We start from the raw sequence: 16,927 nt of genomic DNA, 5'->3' as shown, positions 1-16,927 counted from the left end.
TAAGAACTATTGCCTAATATATTGGGTTGCAACTGATGGCCCCCGACTCTAGGGAGATTTAAAAAAATGGCCGGGCGCGGTGGCTCACGACTGTAATCCCAGCACTTTGGGAGGCCGAGACGGGTGGATCACGAGGTCAGGAGATCGAGACCATTCTGGCTAACACGGTGAAACCCCGTCTCTACTAAAAAATACAAAAAAAAAAAAAAAAAAAAAAAAAAACAAAAAACTAGCCGGGCAAGGTGGCGGGCGCCTGTAGTCCCAGCTACTCGGGAGGCTGAGGCAGGAGAATGGCGGGAACCCGGGAGGCGGAGCTTGCAGTGAGCTGAGATCGCGCCACTCACTCCAGCCTGGGCGACAGAGAGAGACTCCGTCTCAAAAAAAAAAAAAAGAAAAAAGAAGTTACATCCTGCGTCTCATTTCTGAGAGATGGTACCTCAGATGTCTGCTGCCTTAGGAATAAGATCCTAACCCTTCTTAATATGCTGAGTGCCTTTCTGCCTTTGGTCCCTCACACAAGCTGTTCCATCTCCTGCAGAAACTTGGTGTGTTCTTATTCCCATAACAGAGCCATTCTCGTTTGAAAAACTCATTTCACGCATTGCCTTCTGTTGCCTTCTGAAGACCTTTTCTCCTGGCCTTTCCTGACCATTCTGTCTGTGCAAGAACTCTTTCTCTTCCTCATTCTCTTTATTCTCTATCATAGCATATAATCCTCCAATCCTTTAAAATAATCCATATTATGTTTTTAGCAGCTTGAACATTATTAAATAGATATATAGAAAATATTTGTTGAATAAACAAATTTCCCTCAAACCCGGGATAACACAAAGGCGATGAAAAAATGTTAGTTGGGCCGGGAGCGGAGGCTCATGCCTGTAATCCCAGCACTTTGGAAGGCCGAGGTGGGTGGATCACTTGAGGCCAGGAGTTCAAGACCAGTCTGACCAACATGGCGAAACCCCGTCTCTACAAATATACAAAAATTAACCGGGTTTGGTGGTGGGCACCTGTAATCCCAGCTACTGGGAGACTGAGGCATGAGAATTGCTTGGACCTGAAAGGTGAATGTTGTCACTAGCTGAGATTTGGCCCTGGGCAACAGAGTGAGACTAAGTCTCAAAATAATAATGATAATAATAATAATAATAATATATTACTTGAATGAATGATTGGATTTTAGACCAAAGGACTATTTGATGTAAAATATTGTCAATATCTATATTAGTTTATGAGCTACTTCAGAAATGTCTTTTGAGAGCAAGGCCTCTAATAAAAAATCATATCTCCCAAAGAACAGTTGCCAATTTATTGCAAGTTTTATAGCTTATCACATTTATCTTTGAAACTATATATATATATGGTTGTTATCTGAATGTATGGAAGAAATAATGCTTTCTAGAAATATTGTCATGTTCCAACTTTTATTCAATATTTTTAAAAAATAAAATATGCTTCGAGGGCAATAGTTTTCCATTTTTAGAACAAGTTTCACAATTGTATGTACACATTGAAGTGTATTGGCTTTTGATAGCAAAAGCTATAATATTACAAATGTCTAAATTGTATTTTGACATTATTAAATAGAAATTGAGAAGTGTGAGCCAGTGCACTGGACTCAAGATTTGAACTTGAGGCTTTGCTTTAAAGAACAATATAAACTAAGATAGATTTTTTTCCTAAAATCACAGTGACATGTGTTTTCTTTGATTAGTGAACTGTATGACTCATAGATAGGATTTTACTTTTAGTCCAAAGCAACAATGAAAGCATATAAAGTTTTCATTGCCTATTGAAGATATATTATAAGCAATTTAGCATGGGGCTATGATTTTGTGACATAAAATATTATTTATAAAGTTTTGACATTTAAAAATGTCTTAAACAGTTACTTTAAAAAAAGTATTAACTCGAGCTCGTTACTTTTACCAAAATGTAGTATATCTAATGGAAAAGTAATAAATTATGTTAATTAGATAGTTTTAAAAATCCCTTCAACATAGAAAAGTATCATGTTTTATATGATCTGATATATGAAACTGAACATCTGTGAACAAATTTAATTTTAAAAAGAAAAGTAAATCATATTAAGCCCTATTTTTTTTTCAAATGTTAGAGAAAAATAAAAAAACTGAGGAAATACAGCTAGTGATTTCTGATCTTCCTTTAGGAAATCCTGACATTCCAGAGAAATCTGGATAGACTCCGAAGGATTAACCCGTTTCTGACTTTTCAGGAAGTTTATCTTTCATTTGAAAGGATATCTGATGGGATGGGATGCAAAACTTAAAGAATATGTTAAATGCCGCATCAGGGATGCAAGTTTAACAGCAGTGGTTTTGGGCTTTAGAAACATATAAAAACAACATGACATTAACGTAAAAAAATTAGAAAAAAACATATAAAAATGAGCACATACTTTTTTTTGTTTGTTTGTTTGCTTGCCTGTGGATAAACATGAAAGTGGTATATCTCTCATTTAAGTTATGGCCCATATACTTGAAACAACTTTTTGCTTTCTAAGTGATTGTATAATGAATGGCCTAAGCTAACATTTACTTTAACATTCACTCTGTCCTAGTCTATTGGTGTGTCAGCTGAGTTACTGTCAGAGGCTTGCTTGGCCTGTCTCTGACCTCTGCATTCTGAACTTGCTCTGATGAGGTTTTGAGGCCTAGAGTATGATTTCTGCAAGTCATCTGTGAGTGTGGAGTTTGCTCAGTCTGAGGACTATAGCCTGGTAGATCAGAGAGTAGCAAGAATAGACTCAGATGCCGTCAGTGGTGGAGGCCAATGAAAAGAAGGAAACAAAACTGAACAGCAGCCCTGTTCAAGGCTATGCAAGGCCATCAGAAATTGGGTTCTTGAGGTGGATTGGAGGAGAATGTCCTCTGGATGTCTCCTGGGCAGTGAGAGGCTTTGACATTGGATTCATTAGCCATTGCTAATGTATGCAAAAAATGTAGCAAAAATGATGCCTGTTTCTGGGTGAGAACCTCTGGAGCCCCATAGAAGATGTGGGAGTACCTTCATATCTCAGGCGTTATCCATAAGCTTTGCTTGAAAAAGGTTCAGTTTACTTCTTGTCACTAGAAAGAAAATTTCACTAATAATAGTTACAACAAACAGATTATTAAAAGATGACAGAGAAATGTGACATTATAAGGTTTTGCAGAAAGAATAAAATATTAAAGCAAAAATTGAAATTGTGTTTTTCTAAGTGCATAAAACTTTCCAAACTCTAAAATTTCAGGGTCATATGATTTGCATTAAATGACATAGATTTTTAAAAATAAAACCACCAAATTATTTAATTTAAATTTGAATTATGCCCCTATGGAAGGGGCATACTGCATTTTTAATAAGGAATATATTTCAATATTATAACTCAGAGAGCTATAAATTGTGATTTTCTTGAAGATATTCATTTATTACATGTTTGAGAAAATCATGAGACTGTAAATTGAAATGCTTAAAACTGATGTGAAAAAGGAAAATATCCTTATTTATAAAATAAAGTGAGGGAGGAATGAGAGATGGTGAAAGTGTACAAAGTGTAAGAATGAATACGTTCTGGAGATCTATTTTACAGCGTGGCAACTAGTTAATAATAACGTATTTTATACTAAAAAAATTTTATGAGAATAGATATTAAATGTTCTCACCACAAAAAATAAGTACGTGAAGTGATTTAATCATTGTACAATGCATATATGTATATATATATATAAACATGACACTGTATACCATAAATATATACAATTTTTAAATTTGTCATTCTGTCTTAATAAAGCTGGGAAAAAATAAAAGGAAAAGAAATCATTGAACCACCATTAGTGTTTGTATACAGTGGTTTATCTGTGCTTTCTAATAATTTACATATATGAAGATTATCTTACCTTTACATTTAGTGCTTTAAAAGAATTTAAAATAGTGATTCTATTATGTGTAAATGGAGTATAGAGTGGGCATATTTCTTTTGTTTACTGAGATATGCTTTGTGCAAGAAAAAAATCTAGAAGCAGTAATCTTGGTCGTTTAGATGTAAAATAAGAGTAATCCAAATAAAGTCATTTTATTGAGAGATGAGGGGAAGCTGGTATTTTAAATAAAGGATTTCTTATGCTAATTTCAAGGTAGAAGTTTTGGTGTATGCAAATTTTGCTTGAAATATCAAAATGGCTATATCATATTAGATTAAAAGTAGAAAGAATTCTTCTAACGTTTTTATTGTTTAAAAATGTTTTTTTTTAATGCAACTTAAATGAAGGGAGTACTCTCAATTCTTGGTTGGATCCTACATTGTAATACTAGTTTAGGCATATTTGCTTTAAATGACCAGGTACACTAATTAAAAAGAAAACAATTTACCAGGAGCTGTATCAAGTACAGCCCTGCAAATGGTATGAGCTTTTTCCAAGAATCCATATTGTCCTTGGACTTGACTGTTGTACTATACTTTAAACGGAATTGATTGTGTGGTTGTAATGAAAGTAGCAGATTGATTTCTATCCAGTGTTACAAAGAGTAAATAGAAAAATGTTCCTGTCTTGACCTGCATTCATAACCAATGGGATTTGCTGGCTTTAGACCCAATCTTTAATAAGAGATAAGATGCAAATGTAATAAAACTGGCTTCGAAGTTTAAGGATCATTTCAATGCTCATCAAAGATGTTTCTTGATGCATTTAAATGTATTGTATTGATTAGATCACAATCACCTAGGAAATGTTACTTTCTTTAAATGTTATTCATAATTTATTATGCAATTAGCATTCATAGAGTTGTGCCTTTACACACATATTAAGATTATTGAAGTGAGGGCTATGACACAACTGTATACATTTTAATTGTCCTTAAAATTGAATTGCCTTTTTTTGTTATTTAAGCAAATGATGATGGTTTAATGACTGATTATTTATGAGTAAATTTTTACATTGCAAAATATTAGAAAAAGATGTAATTGGCCTCCTATAGCAGTATATTGTAGCAGTGTTTCTTGAAGGGTCTATTCCTGCTGAATTCAGAGTTATTGTATTTATTTAAAAATGAAATACTTGTTTCCAATAGTGAATTCAGTCTTTTTTCTCCACCTTTTCTTGGTAATTTAGAAGTTAACCAAATATGAGTGTTACAGTTACATTTTATATTCCAATTGTTAGGACTTCATGAGCCTCTATTCCTGCTCACCATTTTGTAAACAAAACTCAAGCCCACAAAACAAGGAATTTAAAATATAAAGTGCAGTTGATAAGTTTGCTTTGCTATAAATGAAGGAATGCCAAAAAAAAGTAACAATTCATTTGTAAGCAACAGTTTCTTCACACATTATGTGACTTTTTTTGGATTTGTTTTATGTTTTGGGTAAAACAGTTTAGTGTAATGATGCCTAAATGAGACAAAACAAAACAAAACAAAACAAAATAAATTAAAAAAACAAAACAAAAACAAAAACTAACACATTCGACTGCCGATGTTTCTCAGTTGTAGCTTCCAAGAGCTCTCTCTTCTTCCCAGCCCACTTGATACCCTGCAGGTTGTGGCAGACAATTCACAGGAAAAGCTTAGACATCGAGCTTGCACGCTTCTTGACTCCATTTTAAACCTTTTGTTCACACCAGGGTGGCATTTTTTCACACCGCATGTGGCAGTTTTGACTCCTATCCAACTTGTCTTATAAAATCAAAGTCTGTGATTTTTACATTCACGGGGCTGCTTCCTGAACCGCTACTGCTGTTTGTGTCTTTCCTAGTGATTGGTGCAGAAGTTTATAGCAAAATGTGTTTTAGGGAGAGGGAGGAAGAAGAAAGCAATATGAAAAATGTTCTGGGCCTGAAACACAGGAAATAAATTTTGGATAAAACAGAGGTTGACTCTGCAAAGATCATACCCGAAATAAAATACACTGGCCTCTATTTCTATTATTTTTTGCAGCACTATGCTGGGTGTTCAGGTAAATTTATAGAAACAATATAATGACATCATCTTCAGGTTGCATGATGTTATTTTTAAAAAACTGTCATGTAATTGCAAAACAAAATCTTATCCTCAGCTCCCTACAGTTATTTTCCTATATAATATTTTATAATCAGTGAGTGCAAATGAATTTTACTTTTGGATATAACCATTTGGCATGCTCCATTTAAGTTCAACTATGAATAAAACAAAACCTATTATTTTAAAAAACTATACTATAAACCGCACATTTAAACAATTTCTATAACAACATCCCTATTCTTAAACTTTTCTTCTTTCCCCTATGTTTAATTAAAAATGTCGCTTCTGTCGTTTATATTTTCTAAAGATAAACTGTGCACCTATTTCAAATAAATTACATAAAGAGGATAATCATGAAATAACAGCAGAAGTGAAAATTTTTGCCAAATACCAAAGTAGGTAAATTGGCTTGTTTCTGTAATTATTGGGAAGACATAAAACTATAGCTAGGAAATCTCTGCAGATAATCTGACAGTAATTGCTATATAAATCTTTATATTTTTCCTTTGAAATTCTTATTTTGTTAAAATATCATCTTTTAGTTGTGTTAGTAAAAACATAATAAAAGAATATTCTAAAATATTTGCAAGACATATGCTTTAATTCAGTTATTTTTTTGTGTAGGGAGGACAGAGGAGGATTTCTGCTTGTATCAACAAATAGAAAGTCATAATTATATTATTTTACATATTTTCTGAAGTTATAGAATAAATTGTCTTATTTTCAAATGACTACTTTTTAAACATTAACAAGTCATTCACCAAGAAATCAGTTAATAGAAGTAAATCTTTATGAGGTGGTAAGTATTTGTGAAGTGTTAAACTTCAAGATAAATATTATTGCATATTTAATTTAGCTTTTAGCTACAAAACCAACTTAATGAAATCATTTCAGCTAATTCAAATTGTATAATTTGTGTATCAAAATAACCAAATTATTTTAAGAAAATATATAAAAGAAATGGTTGTAGATTATAGTCTCATTCCTTCTTCCAGGGAATACCTAATTAAATTAGGTGCATTTGAATTATTCATTAAAATATTTGAAATATGAAATGGATCCAATACATTGAGAAAGACTTCAATTTAGAATTTAGATTTTTTTTTTTTTAACTTTCTGGACAAGAACATAGGGAAATAGCACTTTGTTGTAAGTCTTGTAATAGTAGACACACTAGCAGAAAGAACAACTGTACACTTTTCCTTTTACAGATAGAAAACTATTTCATCTACAGTTTCTATAAAATATTAGGAAAGAAAATACAAACAATTTCCAAGAATAACTAAATCCAAATGGTTAATGTAAGTAAAAAGCTATTTAAAACAAATGAATTGCGATAAATGTTATAGTCTGGGATTTTTTTTAATTATGCACAGATATTTATCAAGTACAAATTTTTGCCCCTCTTTTAGTTAATTTAGAATTTGACCTCATAAGAAATAGAAAGGAAAATATTTTTTGTATTTACATATACAAATTTTATAAAGATCAAATACAATCCTTGTCATTAAAAGCAAAACAAACAATTGAAAGCAAGTAAAATATTCAAATAAACACATACCTATTTAACCCAAGTTTAATATTAAGCCCTCTCATAAAACTAAACAGCATTTAGAGATCTAACAAAACATTTGAAGTTAAAATTACCAAAAAAACAACAAAAAAATCATCTAAAGAAAAGCAAGTTTATGAAATAAAATTTACCTACTTTTGCAGCTGTTGTATTTGTTGAAAAAAAGCATGACTTTATTTCATGTGCATGCCAAAGAATGTAGAAATACTGTATATTTAGTTCATCATTTTTCATTATCTAGTGTAGAAAACCCACCACTTTTATTACTTTAAATTTCTTATTTTCTACCCTCCCCGCCTACGCCCTCGATTTCTTCAGAGTCTCTTCTGGCCAGCATATCTTCTGCTTCAGGTGGATCCAAATAAAGCCCCCAGACAGACACACAAAATAGCCACCATCCAGCTGAGGAGAAATAGGTTTTTTGCCTGTGCCCCAGCCTTATGTGTTAATAAAATCAGCTCATACATTCTGCCACAAAATTCAGCTTGGAAGTAATCCTCTGCTACTTAGAGCTGGATGAAAAGAGTACTCATTGTGAATTATGTTTCATCTGTCACAATAACCTTCTTTATTCTGTCAGGGACCTCCCCTTTGCCTGTGGCAATTAGAGAAAATAGGTATGCGTTGAAGTATGAAATAGTAGGTTCTTAAAATGAAACAAAACAAAGCAGAAACTGATGACACATACAGACAGTACTTGCTAGGTAATATACTGCAGATTAGTAGAGGAGGCATTTTAAAGTCATTCCGATTTTACAAGAACACAGTAAAACAATGTTTTGCAGAATGAGCAGGTGGTATAGTTGCTATTAGTTATTGTCAACATTAGTTATTGATGACAAACTGGGAATTGTAATTGTACTAAATATGAAATGTAAACATCTTTTGATATTGTGTACTTTCTAATTAAATCAGGCCACCAGATATATATCATAAATATATAGTATTTAACATATGAAATCACCATGATTTTATGTGCCTTTCACAGATCATAATGAATTTATGTGCTTTAAGTCTATTTTAATGCTCCAGAAAAATATTTTTACAAATTTTTTAATGGGTAAAAACAAAGAAAAATTTTCCCTTGAAACAGAGCTTATCAAACAATTTTGTTTAATTTAAAATCAATGTGATTATTTGATTTACTTACTCTTACAAATCACTGAAATTACCTGGAGGCAGTTCAAGTTCACCTTTCTGGGATAAACCTGTTAAATGATAGACACCATCTCATTATCTCCTTGAAAGGACACTTCAACTTTTTGACTTCATGGGTTACGGTAAAAGTTACACCTTTTCTCCTTACAAATGAGTTAATCTAGAAGATCTTAAAAGGCTTAAAAGGAAAACAAACATAGTTGACAGAAAAGAAAATGCTCCTTCTAATACTAAAAGAAAGTCACTGCTGACGAAGTAACTGAAACGGTCATCATAACAGTTGGATAAAGGCATATAAATAATTTAAGCTAACACGAAATTCATAAAGTCTGAAGAAAAAATTCTTGAGGCTAAAAGGAAAACCTTTTGGCCCACTGCACAGGTTGGGCACAAAAGTGCTTGCTAAGCTATCTATTTCACACATGCAACGACAGAAGGTTCGATATTCATTCGATCGATGAGTGAAAAGGCACAATGGCAAAATCAGACAGACTTCTTTTCAAATACAGATCTCCAATGTCCCCCTCCAGTCTGCAGATGCACGGCTGGTGGTGTGGCTCAGACGGAGCAAGGGTTACATCAAGGCTGTTCTCTGGACCGTGCAAACAGTCTAGACCAATGACCTGCAGCATCATGCCCTTTGAAGAAGAGGCAAGTTCGGTCATGATGAAGAAAAATCAAGGCGTACCCCTTGTAACAATAGGGAGCAGCTCGAGGCTGCAAAGAGGTAAGCAGGGTGAGAAGAAAACGGCATCTGCTTCCATGGTTACAGGCCAACTATGAGAACCTTGCTTTTCAAGGGAGTCTGTTCTCAGGCTCCCTCACGGGGTATGTCATGCATTATAAGCAAAGGCAGGTTGAGCTGAAATCCGCATAGTTATTTCAGAGTAAAATGATACGGAGCACATGGCTGGCAGAAAAAATAGTCACATGACTATTAAGAACCAGACTTGGGCTATTTCAGAAAAGATTTTTTTTTTCTTATATCAGTTTAGGTAAAGAAAGACAGTAAATTTGTATAAAACAAACAACCATGATAAATATAATTTTCATTTCTCAGGCTTTTATGTGAGCAGAGGTCAAGGGTCAAGACAGCCCTCCACTCCAATGGCAGGACCATACAGCCTATTGTTAATATAGCTTTATTATGGAGAGCATTTTAAAATATTTTCCTCTTTTGGGCGGATCATAACATAGAATATGTGTTCTTGTGAAATTTGGCTCTCTGACCTGACTCTCTTTGATTTGTTACCCAGGATTTTCTGTGTTTTAGATCTCATGTTCATTTCCGTTGTTAGATCCCATGAGGAGAGGTAGAAGGTTTGGTGAGAAACTTCCTTGGTGCGGTGTTGCTCCTCTAAGGCAGTGAGAGCTTGCCTCTGCCTTGTGAAATCTGCTTACAGATAATTCAAATCTGCAGCAAAACCATTCGCCTCTGACAATTGTCCTGTTTCTAATTCATGCCTTTGTAGTTTATTCGATGTGTAATACATCAATGAGTCTAGAGATTCTAATATAATTTTTTTCTTTTCTGCAAGATAAAGTTGAATTTTGTAATATGATATACTAGCAGCTAATGTTATTTGAATAAAAATTTGGCAAACATGAAATATAACGTATTCTGTATTATTAAGGAAAGACCATACTATATAGTAACCACACAGAATGCACACATATATATAATTAACATGGATAAGACATTCCTCTCACAATGTACCACAACTCAATATTAGAAGAATTAATATTGGGTTATGTTCTAACTATGCACAATTAACTACAGATGTTCATGCAGTATATCCTTTGAGCAATTTTTGTTTGCAAGTATATTGTTAAAATTAGGGAATGAAAGGAAAGAATCATTCAAAGGACAAGGCATGAAAACAACTTTCGTTAAATTTATTTTTCAGAATTTATGTATTTTAATATAAATGAGGACCATATAGTCTTGTGTGTAGATATTCATTTCAAATACTGACCTTGTAAGAAAATATCCTTATAGCTTAACAAAAGCAATGAAGTGTTGGTGATCATGGTAGAAACAATTTTACACTTTCAATTAAGAAATCAGAGAAGTATTTGCTGATATATTTCTCATATAGATGCCTCGTTTTGAGTTGGGTTTGTGGGCAAACATATGCTTATTGTTTGGTTTCTTTGAATGTGTTGAGATACATTAGTTTCTATTCTTGCATGGTGAGAATAACTTAAGGGGTAAAAAACGTGAGCTATTGGAGTGTCACTATTTTAGTATAATACTCTACACACTAGTATAAGCAATGAATGTATTATCTTAAAGTAGCCATGTTCTAATTGCTTTAAATAATTTATATACTACCAAGATAATTCAACATTAGAGTTTCTTTGATGTAACAACAGATCACACTTTCTGCCAAAGGTCAAGTGGCAAATATTTCTCCAGTGAAAAATCCACCTGTCAATTCTCCAATGGAAAACAAAACAAAACAAATACACTAAGGTTCATACATCGCATGATAATTTGTGAGTTGTGATTAAAGGAAAATGTGTCTATAACCTGAAACCCATTGCAAAATAGATAGTTGGATTCTTATTTTTTTCAGTTAGCATTTAGCCTACTCCTGCTTTGTTGTTTTTCAAAAACATGTTCAGTTTTAGGAATATTTGTATGTGACCATAAATTAGATGAACACGCTAAGTGTGGACATATTTAAACACTTGGAGATATTCTAATAGAGTCAAATTGATGGTTAGTAAAAAGCTATTATTTAAACATTTAACATCCAGGTAAAAATATTTAATATTGGGTATTTAGGAAAAATGACAGCTTCTTCCCTTTAAAAAATTATCTATATCTGTGTTATTAAATAGCTGTGTATTATGTACATCCTGCATATAGTTTGCAAAAGGTACACTCCTAACATGTGTTAGATTTAAATATTCCTTTCAATTACATTTTAGAATAATTACTGAGTTTTGCCCTCCCCACTTCAAAATTTGTTTAAAAAAGAAAAACTAAACTTGGCGTTGCCTAATGGAGCATCTATCCTTAAACGTGAGAAAAAGTCTGAAATGTTCCAGTGCCTTAGTGTAGCGATAGCGCTCTGAATATAGTATATGCTCAATAAATGCCTCTCTAATAAGTGAATACAACTGTGGTTGCACCAGTGAAACAATTTTCAGAATAATCCAATCTCATGAAAATCAGGACAGAATCCCTTCTATTTATTTGTATATCATTGCTCACCTTTTTCTTATGACCGTTCTATATGCATGAACACTTGTCAGTAATTTGCTATTATGCCTACTGTGCGTCCAGTACGACTAGAAGTGTGTGCCTACAGCCACATTTCCCAAACAGGGTCCTGTGAAACATTATTATTCTGAAAGATGTTGGAAGGTATTCTGAGGGAAAAAATCAAAGAGTCAAATAAAGAAAGATGCTATGTGAAACAATGGAAATTAGATTTCTTGTGTATAATAGATGTGAGGGCATTTAAAAGACTAATGTACATAGTGCATACTTAAGAAGGGCACACAGCTGACATCATCTCACAGAAGTATTTAATCAACATTTTTCAGGAAATACTTAATAATGTAATATGACCGAATTTCACAGATGTGCTCAATCTGGCTTCAGCCAGATTGAATAAACCAATTTTGACTATCTCTTCCTATATTCCATTTTCAGTGACATCGTTTTCTTAGCTAGAAATCAGTTGTGGCAGGAGTATTTGCACCATGGAAATCAGCAAACGCTATAAATCAGGGCTTCCCCCCTCTTTTTTGAGACTGGTTGTTGAACATTGACCAGCACACTATTGCCTAATTTTGTCTCTGAATCCATTTTTGTAGGTAAGCTGTGCACTAAGAGGTCAATAAGTTCAGAGGTTTTCTATTCATCAAACTGTCTAAAGTACAAAACTATTTAAAGCAAATTGTGAACATTAGACATAAAAGAAAGGGATAGCAACAAAAAATATTGGACGCTCTTAATTTTTCTTTAAAGATTTAGCGGTTATATCAAGATTTCATATAGTTTATGTTTCTGATTTCTTTAAATTACCTGGATAAACATCTATGTTTATTCATTTATCCCTTTTCTATCAAAATATTTACATGTTCTGGTATGTAATTGTCTAATCATATTTAAGTGAGTTCTCAACATGAAAGCTCTGAAAATTGCCAGACATCCTTTAAAAGTGTCTCTAGCTCAGACCCACTTCGTGACCTTTGAGTTTGTATAATGCTGAGATGAAGCATCTTTAAGCGATATATACATTTTATTGCATATCATGTAATTTAAGGCATTTTATCAGACATGTTTACCTGCCTGACATCTTGGGTGAGATTTTTAGGAGAACAACAAAAATGGAAAATCTATGAACAGACAATTTGAAAAACACATTTTTAAGTGATAAATCAATTAATTCCTAACTAATCTTTTACCTACTAAATTTCTGTGAATAAGTTAATAGGTAAAATCTGTAAATATAGGTGGAGTATAAGTATAGATATTGGCTAAATAAAAGACTTAAAATCGTGAATGGATTCTTCTTTGGCCTTATTGCTTGAAACCATGAGTTTTATGGTGACGTGTTTGGAAGGGTCTCTGGAATCTACTTTGCGACAGTACATGAGATGATTTATATTGTGGTTCTAATTTACCTTTCCAAACCCGTGAACCAAAAGCACTAGACACTTCAGTTTACAGAGCCCTCAAATTAATTAATCCGAGTGTCTATTTTGAGCCAAGTTTTGTGTTATTTATTAGAAATTAAAGCATGACTAATACATGGTTTCTGTCATTGTGGAGCCTACAGTCAAATGTGAGAAGAAAGCAGCCGAAATGTGTTATCACGAGAGAAAATTTTCTCAATATAACTGTGTCACTTTAAGTCAAATATATATATTTTTATATATAATTTATTATATATACATTATATATATCTCCCAGAATTATTCTGGTTTAATCCCATAATCTCATGTACTTTTTGGATTCTACTGTCATCACATAATACGTGTTGGTACATCACAGAGAGCTCCATATTCACAAAACATTAATGAGTAGTGCAGCCAAGATGGCAACGATATGATCCTTAATATAGTCTTGAGTGAAGAGTCAGTACAGGTTACGTTCCAGAATCTTGCTGTCCATCCTGTTTATAAACATAAGGAAGTATTTCACATCAAGTCGAGATTCTCAGAGGATACTTCACTATTAAAGATAAATACAAGCAATTATAAACCCAATAGAAATTCTCACAGACATTCAGCTTAGATAATATTGTATGCCTGCATGTTTATGTATGAAATATGTGTTTGAATACTCATTGGATGAGATGTTTTTTGTATTTGGAAAAAAATCATTTGGACATGCTAACATTATACGTCTGAAAACTCTAAAGCCAATATAAAGTTGTAAAAGGCTTTACTTTTCATTATATCAACCACACTGGAAATTCATACACAGTTTTATCTTCTCTGTGCCATAAAACCTGGAACTCTTCTTTCTTTCAAACAGTACCTCCCAAATTTGGAAACATATTACCGCAAAATATTTATATATGAAAGGTTTTTAAATGAATTATTGAATGTCAGATATTTAATAAAAATACTTTTGCTATTTGATAAATTTATAAGTACTATTATCTTTCAATTTTAGATAAAATAATTTTATATATTTTTAAAGAACATATCTCTGCTCTTGATAACAAATAGTGTTTTCTTTTTTCAAAGAATTTCTACCTAGAAGATTTAATTCATCTTTCTGGGCCTAGTTCAACTATTCTCTCTTTTGTATGTATCTTCTCATTGGGCTCTCTTTCCCCCTTATATGTACTCACCTGCTTTTCACTTCTGTTCCACTTATATTTTTACTAAGGTGTAGGAACAAATAATAAATAGGTTGCAAAGGGAAAATTTTAAAATATATACAGAGATCCTTACATTGGGATGCTGTAGTAATTGAGTCTAAAACTCAGCTCTGAACTTTGAACCACTTTTTAAAAAATGCTGTGTTTGAACCTTAAAAAATGCAAAATAAAAACAATCTCCCTCCGTTCTAAAAGGGGAAATGACCTTCTTGCTCCTGTCCATTCTTTTATCTGAGCAATGAGGGGTGAATGTGTATATAAAAAGCCATGTTTAGGCTCTATATTGCCCTGTTTTCCAAAAATTATTTGTTTTTACTAACATAAGATCACCCAAAGCAATTTCCTTTAATTAGCGTGTCATAACCTTCCTATTTTTGTTGAGTATCAAATCCATTTGACTTAGTGTCTCTGTGTATATGCAGACCCCCTAATGTTAACATGTGTTAAAATAAGCAACTTCAATACTTTGTTTTTACAGATGGATGCCAACTATTGTGCTTGCTACATTACTTTGTTTCCTCTTTTGTATTCTTTTCTTTCTCAAATGATTGAATCCATCTTCATTTACTTCCACCAGGCTGTTCAATTTTGCTTCCATTAAAAAGAGACTCAATCCTTTAAATTTCTTTTTTTCTTTGAGGGCCACATCCATGGACCTAAAATATGTTTCTTTTTAATTCATATTTGTTATCATATATTTTATAAAAATCATATTATCAGTTAATAATATATATTGAGTATTGTTTATAGGATATTATTTATTGCTTTATCTAATATAGAAATAGTTATATTAATACTCAGTATTAAGAAAGAATATTTCTATGTGATAGTTCTTCTATTACTTTATATGTATATATACACATATCAATATGTATGGTGGGATGGTTCTTCTATTGCTATATATATTGCTCTACATATATATACATGATCAAATATACATAGTTTGCTATATAATCAAATATATTTGGTCAAATATATGTAGTTTGACTGTATATAGTTATATTTATTCATATATCCTATATATGAATGTATAAATATAGAATATATTTATTCATATATATCCTATATATAATAATATATATAACTATATATAAGCTGAATTTATATAAAAGTAACATGTATATTTTACTATATATTTGAATATATAAATGTATTTGAATATATATGTATTTGAATATATAAATTTATCTATACAAAATAACAAATCAAACATATATAGTCAAATGTGCATGTATGTAAGAATAACATTTCTATATGATGGTTATTCTATTGCTGTCTATCTATCTAGTCAAATATATCTGATCATGATATATATGTTTGAAGGCAGATAGGTTCTCTAGTTATATATCAGTTAAGCAGTTAACTTTAGTAACTCTTTGAGAGTAACTCTTCAAGTGAAACTTTGAAAGAGTCACAGCTCATAGGAGTATAAGGGTTTCTCCTTGAATTTTGCAGTGCTCCTCCCTATTCTTTGGGATAAAGGATTGGAGAGGGTGATTATTTCTGCCTCTTCTCCTCCTCCTTTAAATGAATTATTATCTTTTTACTCCATCATTCCAGGAGTCAGGGTGTACTTTTTGAGAACCCACCTAAAAGTTGTTTTGTTTTACCAGCTCTTTTTTAAAAACCAGAAATCATCCAGAAAGCTGTTGCTCCTCTTTCATCCTGTAATGAACCTAGGGAGTAACCTGGGGATATTGTTAATATTCAGTTAAGATTCAGGCATCTGGGGTGGAGTCTGAGAATCTGCATTTCCAATAAGACCCCAGGAGGTGATGATGAGGCTGGTCTATTGGTTGCAGTGAGAATGTGAGAGAGTTAGAAGACTTTGCTTCAAGTTTTTCCTTTTCCCCAATTCTGATCTTAACCTAGAGACTTAACCTCCCTGATCCTGTTCCTTATCTATAAAATGGGTGGAATCATGTTTCTTCTGCCTACCCATAGAATTGTTCTGTGCTTCAAATTAAAGTAAGGAGGAAAGCGCTTTACAACAAGAGAATAGAAGAGAAAGTGTTCGGCAGGATATCTACCCTTATTTCTTGAAGAGTATATTTTATACCAATAACCTAATTTCTTTTAGAGTTTGCCAAGTTAGCTTAAACTGATGACCCTGTTTTAAGATTATCTTCAGTAGTGCCTTATCCTCTTCTACTCTCCTCTTTTTGTTCATTTATTCATTCATCAGATGCTTATTGTGTAGCTACTGTGCACAATACATTGTGCCAGCTGCTGTTGATGCAATTGACTCTCCATTTGCTTCTACTTTTTCTCGTTCTCTCAAATCTTTGATTTATTGATTTCACTCTGTGCTCCATGTCTCCTGTATCTTTGACTTCTGCCTTCAGTG

This window comes from Chlorocebus sabaeus, chromosome 2 (genome assembly GCF_047675955.1).
Source record: "Chlorocebus sabaeus isolate Y175 chromosome 2, mChlSab1.0.hap1, whole genome shotgun sequence".
Lineage (NCBI taxonomy): Eukaryota > Metazoa > Chordata > Mammalia > Primates > Cercopithecidae > Chlorocebus > Chlorocebus sabaeus.
The sequence above is the reverse complement of the archived record's forward strand: the minus strand, read 5'-3'. Positions refer to the sequence as shown.